The following is a 14,071-nucleotide window of genomic DNA, read 5'->3' as shown; positions in this document are numbered from 1 at the left end:
ATTTTCATTTCAGCTACCGCGAAAACTATGGATTTGATACTAATATCGATCATTTTAGATTATTTTTACATGTCTGGGTAACACCCCCCTCGCAGATGATCCCCGGCCCGCATACAATGATAGCTGAATTTAAAATTCATCGCTAATGGAAGTGTCACCATTGATCTCAGCGACCGCTAAAACTATGGATTTGACACTAATATCGGTCATTTTGAATTATTTTCACATATCTCGGTATCTCCCCCGGTAACTCCCGTCCCGCAGCCGAATAGGGTGAATTTGGAAGTTAATAAGGTCGGAGTTTCACTATTGGCCACAGCGATCGCGAAAACTATGAGTTTGACACTAATATCTGTCATTTTCTAATGCTTTCAGATGTCCTGGTAACCACTCCCTGAGACCTGCCTGGTTTGAATTTTGAGAAAACTCTTCGTCTTGGTCTCAGGCCTGGACCAAAGTAACCGTGACCAAACTTTGGTAACTCTCGGTCCACTCGTCTGGCCCCGGGTAGCACACAGGCACACACACAAATAAACTCTTTATTTTATTTATATTAGATTAGCTTCAAATTTCATTAAAAAACCCTATAAAATATATATGCCATTTCAACAGGAAAATTCTAGAAAATGAAATTTGCTCTTGAGGAGTGTTTTGCATGGACAATTCTATCGGAAACAGCTCTCATGATTTAGTTATATTTCGTATATCAATATTTCATTAACAAGTTTACAATATCACATAAAGTAATGTATCTTGAAAAAAAAACTGACGGGGTAGTCTACTGTTGGAAACAGTTGGTTTTCTGGTGAATATTATAAGTTTTCAGAAAATATCTATTATAATTTTGTTATTATTTAATAGATAATAATTTCAATAATGACAATTTAACTTTAAAAATTGACTTGAGTTGATTTTGAGTTTAACGTCCCGTTCAGCAGCGAGGCTATATGAGACGTGGACCTACTGATTAACGTGGAATCCGAACCACATGAGCTCCCTACTTTAAAAATTGAAGCAAGGAAGAAAACTCACTGTAGTGTCTCCAATACATTATCAACGAACTTAAGAAGCTCGTTACTAAATTCGCTATGTTTGTGTGTCCGTTATCAAGGGCACCCATGTTGTGGTTTCCAAGAAGGGGGGGGGGGGCAAGTATAAGCATCGTTTCAAATATAGTTTCAAATTATGCTGTAACTAATGTAAAAATTATATTGAGCTTTCGATATTCTCAAGTACAATTTCCTCTTAGGGGGGCGAGCGCCTCACCTTGTCCCCCATGATGGGCGCCATTGTCAGTTATTTGCGATTATTTCAATTTTGAACCCTCCATTCGATAGAGCATGAAGAACTGAGAAAGTGATGCAAATTTTCGAGTCACTCTTACAGTTTCTGAGACATTGGCCAAAAAATAGCCGATTTCTGTAGATTTAAGGAGCCATATCTCGGGAACCATAAGCTAGAGAGAGATGATATGGGTGTTGATCAATACCTAAGAGGATGGTAAACATTTTGGTACCAAATAGTAACCGGTGGTGACCACCAGTTAATATCGGTACCAAAATGTTTGCCATCCTCTTAGGTATTGAGTAACACCAATATAATCTCTGTATAACTTACCGTTTCTGAGATATTGGTCTAAAAATAGTTCAAATTTCGAGAGATTTAAGGTGCCCAATCTCGGGAATTGTAAATCATAGAAAGATGATATTTTGCAAATTTTTGCGAAAAAGAGAAAAAGGTGCGGATTAAAAGTTTTGCTTTTACATGCAGGAACAATCACAGTTATCCTTGACTCCCATTCTTTTTTACCCCTTGAGTGTGGGTGGCGAGTTAACTCGTGTCTTCAAAACGCACCTGTTGTGCGGATGGCGTATATATACGCTTTCATTTTCCTTTGGCTATTTTGTATTGCGTATGGCGAATATACTTGCCCATAGTATGAGTAATGTTATTCCCGACAATATTTGGCGAGTTTGCGCTCACCTAGGAACCCCAAGAGACCATACAGAAAAATTGGGCTTGATCTGTTGAGGCATTCCCAAATTTTGTGTAACCTAACCATATGACGATGATGATGATGATAACCATAAATACGACAATGACAAGTTATAGTAGCTAATTAGAAGCAACAAAGATCATAATGCCGAAAATTTCATTGTGATTGCTCGAGAGGTTCAAAAGTTATTAAAAGGTAACAAATTTCAAAGTTCTAAAAAAAACTACACTTTTTTACAGCTGTTCGCATCCGAAAATTACGCACTGAAGGGGTTAAGTTCGTTCTGACAATGCTCTTGGAGCATTCTCAACTGGTTTCTATTGCTTCCTAGTCTTTACTTCACATTTCTGCTTTCACTTTAATTTCGCTATTCGTACCTCTTTTTCTTAGAATTTCAAAGTATGCTATGGTTAAATTTCGGAAGTCTTATAGGACGTTTTTGTCTGTACGTCCGTCTGTCGACAGGTATCAGAGCAGAAAGGATAAAATATATCGAAATGCAGTTCTTTGCATTCGATTGAGAGTCCCAAGGATAAGTTTAATCTCATTCGTGAACTTTTTATTCATACAAGAAGTGGTACAAATTAGTCATTTTCGGGTTTCAACGTTTATTGCTGAAGAATGAAAATAGTAAGAGATAGAAAGAAATGATGTTTTGCAAATAATTTAGCTTCTCAAGACAACATGTCCTGGCTGTCTACAACGCTCTACCAAAACGGAATCTGGTTCAAATTTACTATTTCTTCCGGTAGTGATTTGTTGAGAGTAAAATCGGTAAATGTCATCAAGATGTGTTTTTTGCAGTTGATTGAGTGTCCCAAGAATACGTTATATTTGCTTCGTTAACCCTGTACTTAAATCAGAAGTCTGTGGCTATTTGAAAATGCGTTTTCGAAGCGTTACCCAATAGAGCGAACGCGACCAAGGTGGCTATTTGGTAACTTTATTTTTGCCAGAGTTATAAATTATACTGTGAGCCAGTCAGGGTTTGTAGGTCTTTCTTGCCAAGTCCAGGTCTATAATAGCAGAGTTCCAGTACTCTGCACAAAGCATCTTCAAAGCAGCTTTTTCTTGCTAAAATACCCTTGCCCGGTAACACGTCTTTCCTTTTTTACCCTTCTTTTTGACATATTTTAAACAGCAGGCGGTCTATTGTTCCGAAAAGCACCAAATACGCTCGAGATGACGTTTTTCCGCATTTTTATTGCTTTCGGGTTTGTGGTTACTCATCCACATTTAAATACATGGTCAGCGTATTCCAAGCGTACGCATGAGCAATAAAAACGCGTTGCGATCGCTTCAAATAGCCACCCTGTAGAGAATGAAAACTGTAACATATGGAAAGAAACTTTTGTTAGCAAACAATTTAGTGTCTCAAGATAACATTTCAGGACCGTACAAAACAGGATCCCAACAAAAGGTTTCATTTGCTCCTTTGACCCTTTATTCGAACCGGAAATGGTTGAAATAAACGATTTTTGATTTTGGAGCGTATTGCTGTAAAACAAAAACAGGAAGGGATAATGATTAATGGCTTTTATATATGGACTAGTCTTTGGACAGCATCTTTTATGTATCAGTCTTTGCAATAACAGTGAATTTTGTGCATTTGTTCTTCATATTTCTTGAATTTCCCCAGCTGGGGGATTACCCTACACCCCGTCTTTGCTCAGTCTACGACCTCGCACCTCTCAAACCCACAATTCTACAGAATTTCAATTTTCTTTTCGTATTTCAACAACCTAGAAAATAATATTTTTTATCTCAAGAAAACGTCCATTTAAATAACATGGGAACTTCTTCATTCCTCTTTAGACCCCTTAAAAAATAAAAATATTCACTTTTGGCAGTTTTCCTGTACGTTAGTCCCGGAAGGCTACAATCAGGCAAAATGTCATCATTCTAATCTTGCCGGAAAAACCTAAACTTTTTGGGGTGTAGATAATGTTAAATATAAATAACATGGAAAAGATTTTCAAGTTAACCATAAAACCACTCTAAAGTTGATTTTTTTTTTTTTTAGTTTGGAAAGTGATTCCTGACACCAAGATAAGACAGAAAGGTGCAGACCAACCCAGGTGCAAACATAAAAAAATGAAATTTAAAGGTCCGTAGCTCCAAAACTATGGGACTTACCGTAGCCGGGTCAAGACTTCACTTAAGAACTGGAATGTTCCCTATACAAACATCAAAGTTTCAGAATCCTGCGGTACTTCAGCAACAATTTTTATAAATATAGTTTATAATTACTTCAAATTAATTCTACAAAAATTGCTGGGTGAGTATATTAGGATTCTGAAACCTGCATTTTTGGATAGTTCACGTATTAGTTCCTAAATGAAGTGTTGATCCGACTATGGTAGCTCCCATAGTTTTGTAGCTATGGACCTTTAAAGTTCATTTTTTTCATGTTTTCTGTACCCTATAACTCCGAAAGGAAGCATTTGTGCACCCAGGTTGGTCTATACTTTTTGTTTTGTCATGGTATAAGGAACACCTTCCAAACGTTGTCGAAGGTGGTCGAATATACCTATGTATAAAGGCCATAAAGGTAGTTAGTTAGTTACGGGGTGTTTTAAAACAACACCGACAACGTTTGGGAGGTGATTCCCAACACCAACACACGACAAAGGTATAGACCAACCTGTGTGCACTAATGCTTCCTTTCGGAGTTGTAGGCTGCCGAAAACATGAAAAAATGAAGTATAAAGGTCCATAGCTCTAAAACTATGGGACCTACCATAGTCGGGTCATGACTTCACTTAGGAACTAATATGTGCGGTATCCAAAAATATATGTTTCAGTGTCCTATTCTAACTCCTGACCTTCTGTGCTTATTTGCGGTGTATCTGTATTGATTTAAGAAAAAGAAACTCACCAAACTGAAAAAAAGAATACGATTAAGCATACAACACTGAATGGAAAGAAAAGTAGAAACATTTATAAAGACAAGGATATTTATTTTTTGTGAGACATCTCAACCTAAAACATAAAGCCCAAACAATGAAGAAATACAATGCAAAGAAAAACAAACAATACGTTCCTGGTTCAGTTTAGTGGCGGATCCAGGAGGGGTGATCGCCCCTCCAGAAGAGGAAACTTTTTTTCTATATATAAATAAAACCCTCCCAGAGTTTGAAACTGTTAAAACTAGTTCTAAGTAGCAGTATGACAAACCACCGCCCCCCAGAAGTCGGTCCTGGATCCGCCCCTGGTTCAGTAATTTCTTCTGAGAGCTGCAATTAGAATTATCACTAACATTTCCTACCAATTAAAAAAAAAACAATAAGGATGAGTGGATTGGAACAAAAAATAATGTATAATAAGTTAGATTACCACCATTATCACTATTATTAAATACTTTTTTTTGTTTTTGTTTTACTGTTTTCGAAACACTGTGTAATAAATAAATGTTGTGACATGACAAAAAGAAACACCGAATAAAGTTATGGAACACTGATGTAACTTGGTAACTAGAGACTGGATGTTTAAGCACTAAAATCCTGGAAAATGGGCTGGCAAATAGGCCTTTAAAAATAGACAGTAAAATATAACTCTAAATAATGATGTTAAATACTCAATACAATTAAAAGATAAATTCAAGATCAAAAAGTAAAAAATCAAAGAATGTCGAATATTACCAGTTTGTTAATATCTTCTTTTACTGTATATAAAAAAACGAAGTTAGAAATGTACTCCACGTATATTTGATAAATACATTCTCTACAGCACTTTATCACTACACATAACAGTCCAAATTTTATACACTTATCAGTACATGCAACCTGTCTAAAATTTTACGTCGCTTTATCAATGTGCACACAGCAGTTCAAAGTTTTACGACATCTTATCACTGCAAACAACACTTACAAATTCTCGGAAGAGGCAGAATCCTTTCTTGAAATACTAAATTATATATTTTCCCCAATAAAGTCTTATTTTGAAGAAAATGCATACAATAGGCAACCTTAGGCACTAAAGCAAATATTTACGCAGGAATGGGCGAAATAGGCAAAATAAAATTGGCTTAAATTGAAACTATAAACCCCCTTATAAATTTTAAAACGTTATTTTTGATCATATCTTTAATATTAAAGAATAGGCATTTTGCCTAACACCCAGTCTCTAACTGATAACGAAAATAAATAACTTATTTCTTGGAAGATTGGCGGTTAAGGCGACATATAGTTAAAGAGAGAACAGCTAATAGAGCCCACTATATTATTATTATTACTATTATTATTATTATTATTATTATTATTATTATTATTATTATTATTATTAATAATAATAATAATAATAATAATAATAATAATAATAATAATAATAATAATAATAATAATAATAATAATAATAGTAGTTGTTGTTGTAGTAATAGTCCACTTTTAACTATGCTATACGTTAGTATCAGAAATACAGAAGTATTATAAAAGAGCTATGTCCCTCCGTCTATGAGAGATATAAGAGCAAAAATGGTAAGTAATATCAAGAGGTAGTTTTTTTTTCCAATCGATTCAGCGTCCAAATAATACGTTTCATCTCTTTCGTTAATCCTTTATTCAAATTGAAAGTGCTATCAATCAAACATTTTCAGTTTAAGGGTCTTCACTACAGCGAAATTAAGCTACCGCTAATTTTAGAGTATTTCTGTAATATCTTCAAAACAAATAAAAATACTCGAAAAGCAGAAACGTAGTGAACTAGATAATACGATTTTGCATGTGATACCGTTATCACAATTCATCTATCTGCTTTCGATTTGCAACTGTAGAAAGATTTAGCATTTTTTTGCGCGTTCTGTAAATAACGGGATACCAAAAGCGGGTAGGTAAATCGTAGTGAAGGTATCACATGCAAAATTGTATTGTCCAGTTCACTACGTTTCTGCTTTTCGAATATTTTTATTTGTTTTGAAGATATTACAGAAATACTCTAAAATTAGCGGTAGCTTAATTTCGCTGTAGTGAAGACCCTTAAGCGTTCCTTGCCATACAACGATGGTAATACAACGGTTGATTCACTTATATCGGTGCGAATTTGAGTATGGTTCTTACGCACGAGGTATACAACGGTATCTCGTTAGTCGCGTAGTAGAACAGTGTGGTTCATTGTTTGTCCTTCCGTTCACGGCGTCACGCGTCGTAGAAAATGTGTAAAGATCGTAATTTTCCAGTGGGTCATACCACTGTGAATCGTATTATACAAAAATATGCAGTAAAGAGTCCTGGTCTCACCACGCTGACGCAAGCAGATAGAACCGCTTCCTAAAAGGTCGATTTCTCGTACAGATCAAACAGCGTCTCCGAAAGATAGAGCGAAACGTCAAAATCAATGCTGCCTACTACCAGATTTTTGCCCTCTTGCCAGACTGAAGTGTACCAGCATAAAATGTCAGCATCGTACGGACAAAACGTGAATCAAGTTGTTCTGCACCAAGACAAGGCATTCAGCCACACGACTAAAGCACCGCTGCAATTCTGTCGCCGCATGGAATAAGAAACTGCAATTTCGGAACTTGACTTGTCTTACACCCCTGTCAAGAGTCCAAATGCCAGCCCAATGGACTATCATAATTTAGGACTCCTCAATCGGATCTTGTCCCATCAAGCCTGCACCATCACCAACCTGTGGAAAGCCTGCAAATAGAAGTGAGATGCAATACCCAGAGTCCACCTGCAAGGTAATCTCCTGCAATGGAAACTCCTATGCCGGACAATAATCTGTAGAGGTACAGTGCAAATCGAACACAACCAGAGATTGAAACACTGCACTTTCTAGGTAAAAGCAGAATTGCCAACCTTAGAAAACAAAATTACTGATTTTTTTCAAATTATCGTATATTACAACCAGTTGAGAATGCTCCAACAGTGTTACCAGAACGAACTTAAAAAGAATGAAGAGATGGAGTGGGAGCAATAACTGGGGTTGTTCCTACATGTAAAAGTAAACCTTTTTATCCGCGCTTTCTTCTGTTTCTTCGCAAAAATTCACAAAATATAATCTGTCTATGACTTACGGTTCCCGAGATGTGGCTCCTTAAATCTCCCGGAATTCGAACCTTTTTTGGCCCATATCTGACAAACGATGGCCAGTTGGCCAGTAACCACCGGTTACTATTTGGTACCAAATTGTTCACCATCCTCTTAAGTATTGATCAACATCAATATGGTCTCTCTATAACTTATGTTTCCCCTAGTTATGGCTTCCTAAACCTCCAAAAAATTGGCCATTTTTTTGGAAAATATCTCGGGAAGGGTAAGAGTGACGCGAAAAAATTCTATCACTTTCTCAGTATCAGATAGTTTTTGATGCTCTATCGATTGAAGGGCTCAATATTGAAAAAAAAATCGTAAGTAACAGACAGACAGACAGACACACACACACATAGAGAATTCAGTAACGAAATTTTTAAGTTGGTTGAAGATTATGGTATATTCCTTATACATCTGATAATTACAGAAACAAGGGTAATAGCAATAACAGTTAACAAACTTACCTAGTAATATTCAGTTTCGGACTCCAGACGTTACTATCGTCATCCTTATAACACTACTCTAAACAACAGCAGAGGGCGCGGTGGCTCAGTGGTAGAGCGTTCACCTCCGGTGCTTGGGGTCCCTGGTTCGATCCCAGCTCGCGCTGTGTGGACTTTGTGGTGGACAAACACCGTGCTCGTGGGTTTTCTCGGGGTTCTCCCGTTTCCTCCCACTTTCTTCATTCCACCATTTCGTTCATTTCTCATAATCACCGTCTCCTTTATCCTAACCGGCATAAACGTGGGACGTAAAACAAATATTTCTAAATATCAGCAATGTTTCCACTCCCTCGTAAACGTAATTGAATTTAAAGAGTGGATACAGGGTTGCAATTTATCAATTCTGAAATTGTTATTGATTTATTTTATCGGGAATGTCTGTTAAAATCCTCAGCGTGTGTGTTTTATAATTATTTAATGCACATTTTCAATTTATTTGCACATTCAAAAACTCAAAAAAAGAAAAAAAAAGAAAAAAGTGCGATTTCTAAAATTATTGTATATTCATCGCAAGGGCATTAGCATATATTGCATTGAGGCTTACATTGTTGTATATCACGTAAAATTATCATGTGGTTGGCAAGCCTGATTACTACTGCTTATGGTTAATTTTCTTTTAAATGAAATGTGGTGGTTCCTAATTGAGGAGACCTTAGTAAATTTAGGTCTCATAGACTACAGTGCCATCTATCGACAGAGCTCCCTCGTGGCTAAATGCCGGTGGCAATAACCGAGTGGTCTCGGGCGTTCGGCTTCGGATCATGAGGCGCAATCCACTCGGGGTTCAATTCTCTCTGAAGAGCAAGGTCGGAATTTTAACTGTCCGGGATATGTATGTGTTCGCGTCCCTGTCGATAATGGTAAAGGTCGAAGATACCTTGTATACGAGGAAACTCGGGTTGCTAAGGAAACTGAGGTATGATCGGTTGATCTTTTTAAAAAAAAATCGGTTAGAGTACCCACCTTTAGAGTGTGAGACCCGGGTTTGATTCCCGGCGGGAGCTCATGTGGTTCGGACTCCACGTTAATCAGTAGGTCCAAGTCTCATACAGCTCTCTCTGCTGAAAGGGACGCTAGAATCAACTCAACTCATCTATTGACATTCGATAAAAATTTGTCGAGTAAAATTTACTAATTGCAGAATTGTAGAATTCGAATCTGTAATTTTATCAGACATCAATCTTCCCCCTCTAAAATAATATTTTACTAAGAACATTTTTTTCAACCGATGATTGTTTCTCCAGATATTTTGCAGTCTCTAATTAAAAAGGAACTCATCCTGTATATTTCTTTTTAGTTATTATTCTTCACGAAATACTGACAGAAAAAAAGGCAAATTAAAGTATTTGTGTCAATAAATTTTAAGGACTGGCATACATTTACGATAACATTAAAGTTGAGTTCCATGTAAAAAAAAAAAATGCAATAATTTTATTTTCTATCTATTTTTTTAAAAAAAAAATATCGAAATGTATAGTTCAAAAATAAATATTTATTTTGTTTATTTAGTTTCATGTTACAGTTATTTATTTCAATTTTCATTTGTTTCAGCTTCTCTGTTTATCGGTGCTGGCATTCGTGATGCTCGCGGAATGCAAGAAAAAGTGAGTAAAACATTTTGGTTTCGTATAAGTTGACCACTTAAAATCTTCTGTGAAGCTAAGTGTGTCAGTTCCGCATTCCATGGTTATCACCGGGAGGCTAGCAGATGCATATGCATTCACCAAAGATCAAAGCCAGAACCATGCTCATTGACGTAATCCTTGGTGTTTTATAAATTTGTGAATACACTATTTGTACCCTAAAAGAGTTTTATGCAAGAAAGACTAGCCTTCGGCCAGCTGTGGGCTCCACCCCTATACCCCGACGCTTTTTCGGTCTACGGTCTCGTACCTCTTAAACCCACAATTCTACGGAATTTCAAGTTTCTTTCCTATTACAACTATATAAAAGATAAGATCTTGTCCCCCCCCCCAAAAAAAAACAAGTCCATTTAAATAACATGGGAATTTATTCATCCCTCTTTTAGACCCACCTTTGGCAATTTTTCTGTCGGTTAGTTCCGGAGAAGTACAATCATGCCAAATTTCAAATTTCCATGTCAACAAGAAGTATCTCTTTATTGTATGTCAGTTCATGTAGTTTTATATAGGGGAAGGCGTTGTACCTGTGAACACTTTTAGAGTCTTCGAAATTTTGGTGCTAATATTCAACACTTTTTCCCTAATTTTTGCCGTACATTTGAAGTGCCATCTCTTTGTTATCAGATAGGATGATTTTTAAACGTGTTACATAATTACAATAGCTTTTATAAGATAAAATAAGAACAAATCCGTTTTGTTCGCAGGTATATTATGGTCGTGCACCATTGAACAGACCCTCTTTTACCTTTGAACCGTGATAATTACAATGTTTCTGCGGCAATAAAAAAAGGAAACCACAAATATTAACAGTTATAAATTGCAATAAAAGGTTTAGCTATAAAAAGCTCCCCATAATTAAAATTTTATCAATTAAATTAAAAATTGAAGAGAAGTTCTAACAAAAACTTGTGAACAATAAAGTTGAGCATATACAAGTCTTAACATTATGTTATACAATAAGTGAATATTTAGAAACTACTTAAAATTATAATTAATAACTTTATATCCTAACCTAACCTATATAAAATATATCAATTATTTTAACTACTTACATTGTATAGCTTTTAAACAATATTATTTGTCGTTCAAAGGTACACGATGCATTAATGTTCATAGGTACAAGAGGGCCACCATTACGAAAAAAAAGTTCCTCACTAGCTTAAATATTGAACAAAAGTTAAAACTAAAAATATTACTGTATTCACCAATGATTCTACCCCAAGTATGGACAAATAAATATCACAAGTTTCGAAAACCGAAGAGCACAAAACTCAAAAGGTAACTACAAAAAATCTTCGTTTTGGAGGTGAAAAAATTAAAAAGAACATTACTCGACACTCAGTAAACAACAGCCAAACGCGTTTGTGGTGCTTTTTTTTTCATTTAATCTTTCAAATGAATTTTAATCACTGCACCTAGATAGCTCTGAATTCGAGAAAAGCACAGGTGTTCAAAGGTACATTGTTTCAAAGTACAACGCCTTCCCCTACGTATAGTTAGGATAATGTGTCGAACCTATTACCATGGTTTCAGACCAAGTTATTACTGACTATAGTAAACTGGAAATTATTTCTAGTGTAATATTTTTGTGCATGATATATTCTGCCCATTTCAAGCATTAATCTCCAAAATTAGAAAAAAGCCGATACTAGTGCTTCATGATCGATAGCTTGCGAATAAGTTCCAGAAAACAGATAGACGACCAATCAGATTGTCTGTGCATATTGCACTGGAGAATTGTTTACCTCTGACATGTAGTTTGGAATCGCCTCCAAGAGCCACGTATCTAGGGAACAATTAGTCTCCCAGTCAGCTTATTCATGCAAGATGTGCCTCTGGAAATGTTTTTCTCTGAGACACGCAGCTTGAAGTTAACGCTTCATGAAAGAAATGTTCAGGAAAAAGGTCGACGACCAACCTGATTATCTATGCTAATGGAGTGGAGAAACGTTTATTTATACAGACGTAATTTGGGGTTAATTGTCCGCGAGCCAATTATCCGGATAATACTTAAGGCACAAGTCAGATTGTCCGTCATGATACGCCTGGAGGAATGTTTTTCTCTGGCATACTAGTTTAAGGATATTGCTTCCTGAAACAAGTATTCAGAGAAAACGTAGGTGGCTAACCCACACATGCTGTTATGGGTAAATAATTTATCTCGAAGTTCGATCCTCCTTCAGGAAACTGTGCGGCGCGTTTATGTAGTGATACCATATGATAAGATTACAGAAGTTCCCATTAAAGGTGAACCGTTGATTAATGCTATAAACGGACAAACAAAACGGACTACCATCATTCATAGTAGCGATACTAGTATTAAAAGCAGACTACTAACTAAACCAGAAGATAAAATTTAGCAGCATGTGTTATGAGCACCCTATGTAACACAGATCCTATCAACTGTGACTCTAGATGATTCTGATCGATCAAAATTTCATGGAGCACAAACATCCATTGAATTCAAACTTCTGAACCCAGCGTGAAATGCATTTCCTATGCAATGCTTACTTCTTGAATTATGTATAAAAATAAGTGTGCACTGTTACGACAGACCCTGTTCGTACAAATCAGACAATATACCCACTGTATCTTCGCAATCGCCATTTGCGTTGTTAACTGTTTCCACACAACTAACGCCTCTAACGGCTTTGGCACAAACTACAAATACAAACTATATAACCTACAACCTTCCTTTCCGAGCAATTTTGTTTTTGTATGTTCTCCCTGCGAATTCACAACAACAGATGACTCCACAACAGAAGTGCCAAGAGAAGGCATCAAAACCGTGATCAAAGAAGCCGTTATGGAAGCTACGTAAACCATCATGCAGTGGGTTAGATATGTATTCATCATGGCTGTTGAACCACCAAAACAAAACACTCTCATAAAGCAATACAGAAAGCCTCCAGACATCTCATGCTCAAAAACATGAACACAGTTACCTCATAAGGGGGATGTTTACATCACCCAATCATCCCACAACTCACAAATTATAGAAAACTACATATCGATACATCAGAACGCACAAACATAAAAAAATATCCAGAACACGTCACTAGAACTATCTTAACACGAAATCCGAAACAACACAACAAAATTATTATATTACTCTGCCAGAATCATGCACACCAGACAACGATAACCTCCCTTACAAGAAATACATCATTAGCTTCCCCACAAAGAAAAACACTTTAAACACATGCATTCAAGCAGCACATGTCCAAACAACATAAATGCTTGCTTCAACAAAGCAACTTGAAGGAGAGCAACGAAAGTTTACAGTGTCAGTGGTTAATTATAACCCAAGACGAGCTCCTAGAGACAGCAGACATACACAATGTCACGAACTTTGTGCCGGAATCAAATCACCTTCACTCAAACAGAAGCTTCGTTGCACTACAGAGACTATGCAGAATTCCCTTTTCTTTTTCTTTTCTTTTTCTTTTTTAAGGATTTGGATAGAGTAGCAAAAGTGAAAAAAAAATCCTTCCTCTCTTTCAGGAGGGAATCCTTCGCCTCAATGATGAATAATGATGGTTTCATTACAAAATAAATAAATACGCTTTAGTTATGCTACATTCATTTTGAATTACACTGTATTTAGTTTCGGTCAAAACCAAAACTTCTGTATGGCACAAACGTATCCTAGTCCGTAAACGTCGTCAACACCTAGTGGCCCACTTGCCGGTAAATGTCGATCGTCGATATAGCAACACGTCGAAGGATTGCCGCTAGTGTACCACTGGCAGCAGGGTTTTGTCGAATCGAAAAAGATATCTAGAGTCAGGGTGTTGAAGTTACCACCGAGGAGCACCGAGGACTTCATTTTGGCCCGCGCTCCTTCGATTCGTCGCGTAGAATCGCGAAGGGGCCAACACGAACTATCGCCAGTCA

The 14,071-nt window shown here is 36.6% G+C and overlaps 1 long non-coding RNA gene across 1 annotated transcript in view; it reads left to right on the top strand.

Annotated features, from left to right (window-relative positions):
- LOC145674522 (uncharacterized) overlaps positions 1–14,071 on the top strand; it is a 71,933-nt gene that overhangs the window by 43,353 nt on the left and 14,509 nt on the right. The window contains exon 2 of the long non-coding RNA XR_014128963.1: positions 10,083–10,135. This is a non-coding gene — a long non-coding RNA (uncharacterized LOC145674522). The remainder of the gene's footprint in view (positions 1–10,082; positions 10,136–14,071) is intronic.

Source organism: Thermobia domestica, chromosome 17 (genome assembly GCF_964235325.1).
Source record: "Thermobia domestica chromosome 17, izTheDome1.hap1.1, whole genome shotgun sequence".
Classification (NCBI taxonomy): domain Eukaryota; kingdom Metazoa; phylum Arthropoda; class Insecta; order Zygentoma; family Lepismatidae; genus Thermobia; species Thermobia domestica.
The sequence above is the reverse complement of the archived record's forward strand: the minus strand, read 5'-3'. Positions and strand labels throughout refer to the sequence as shown.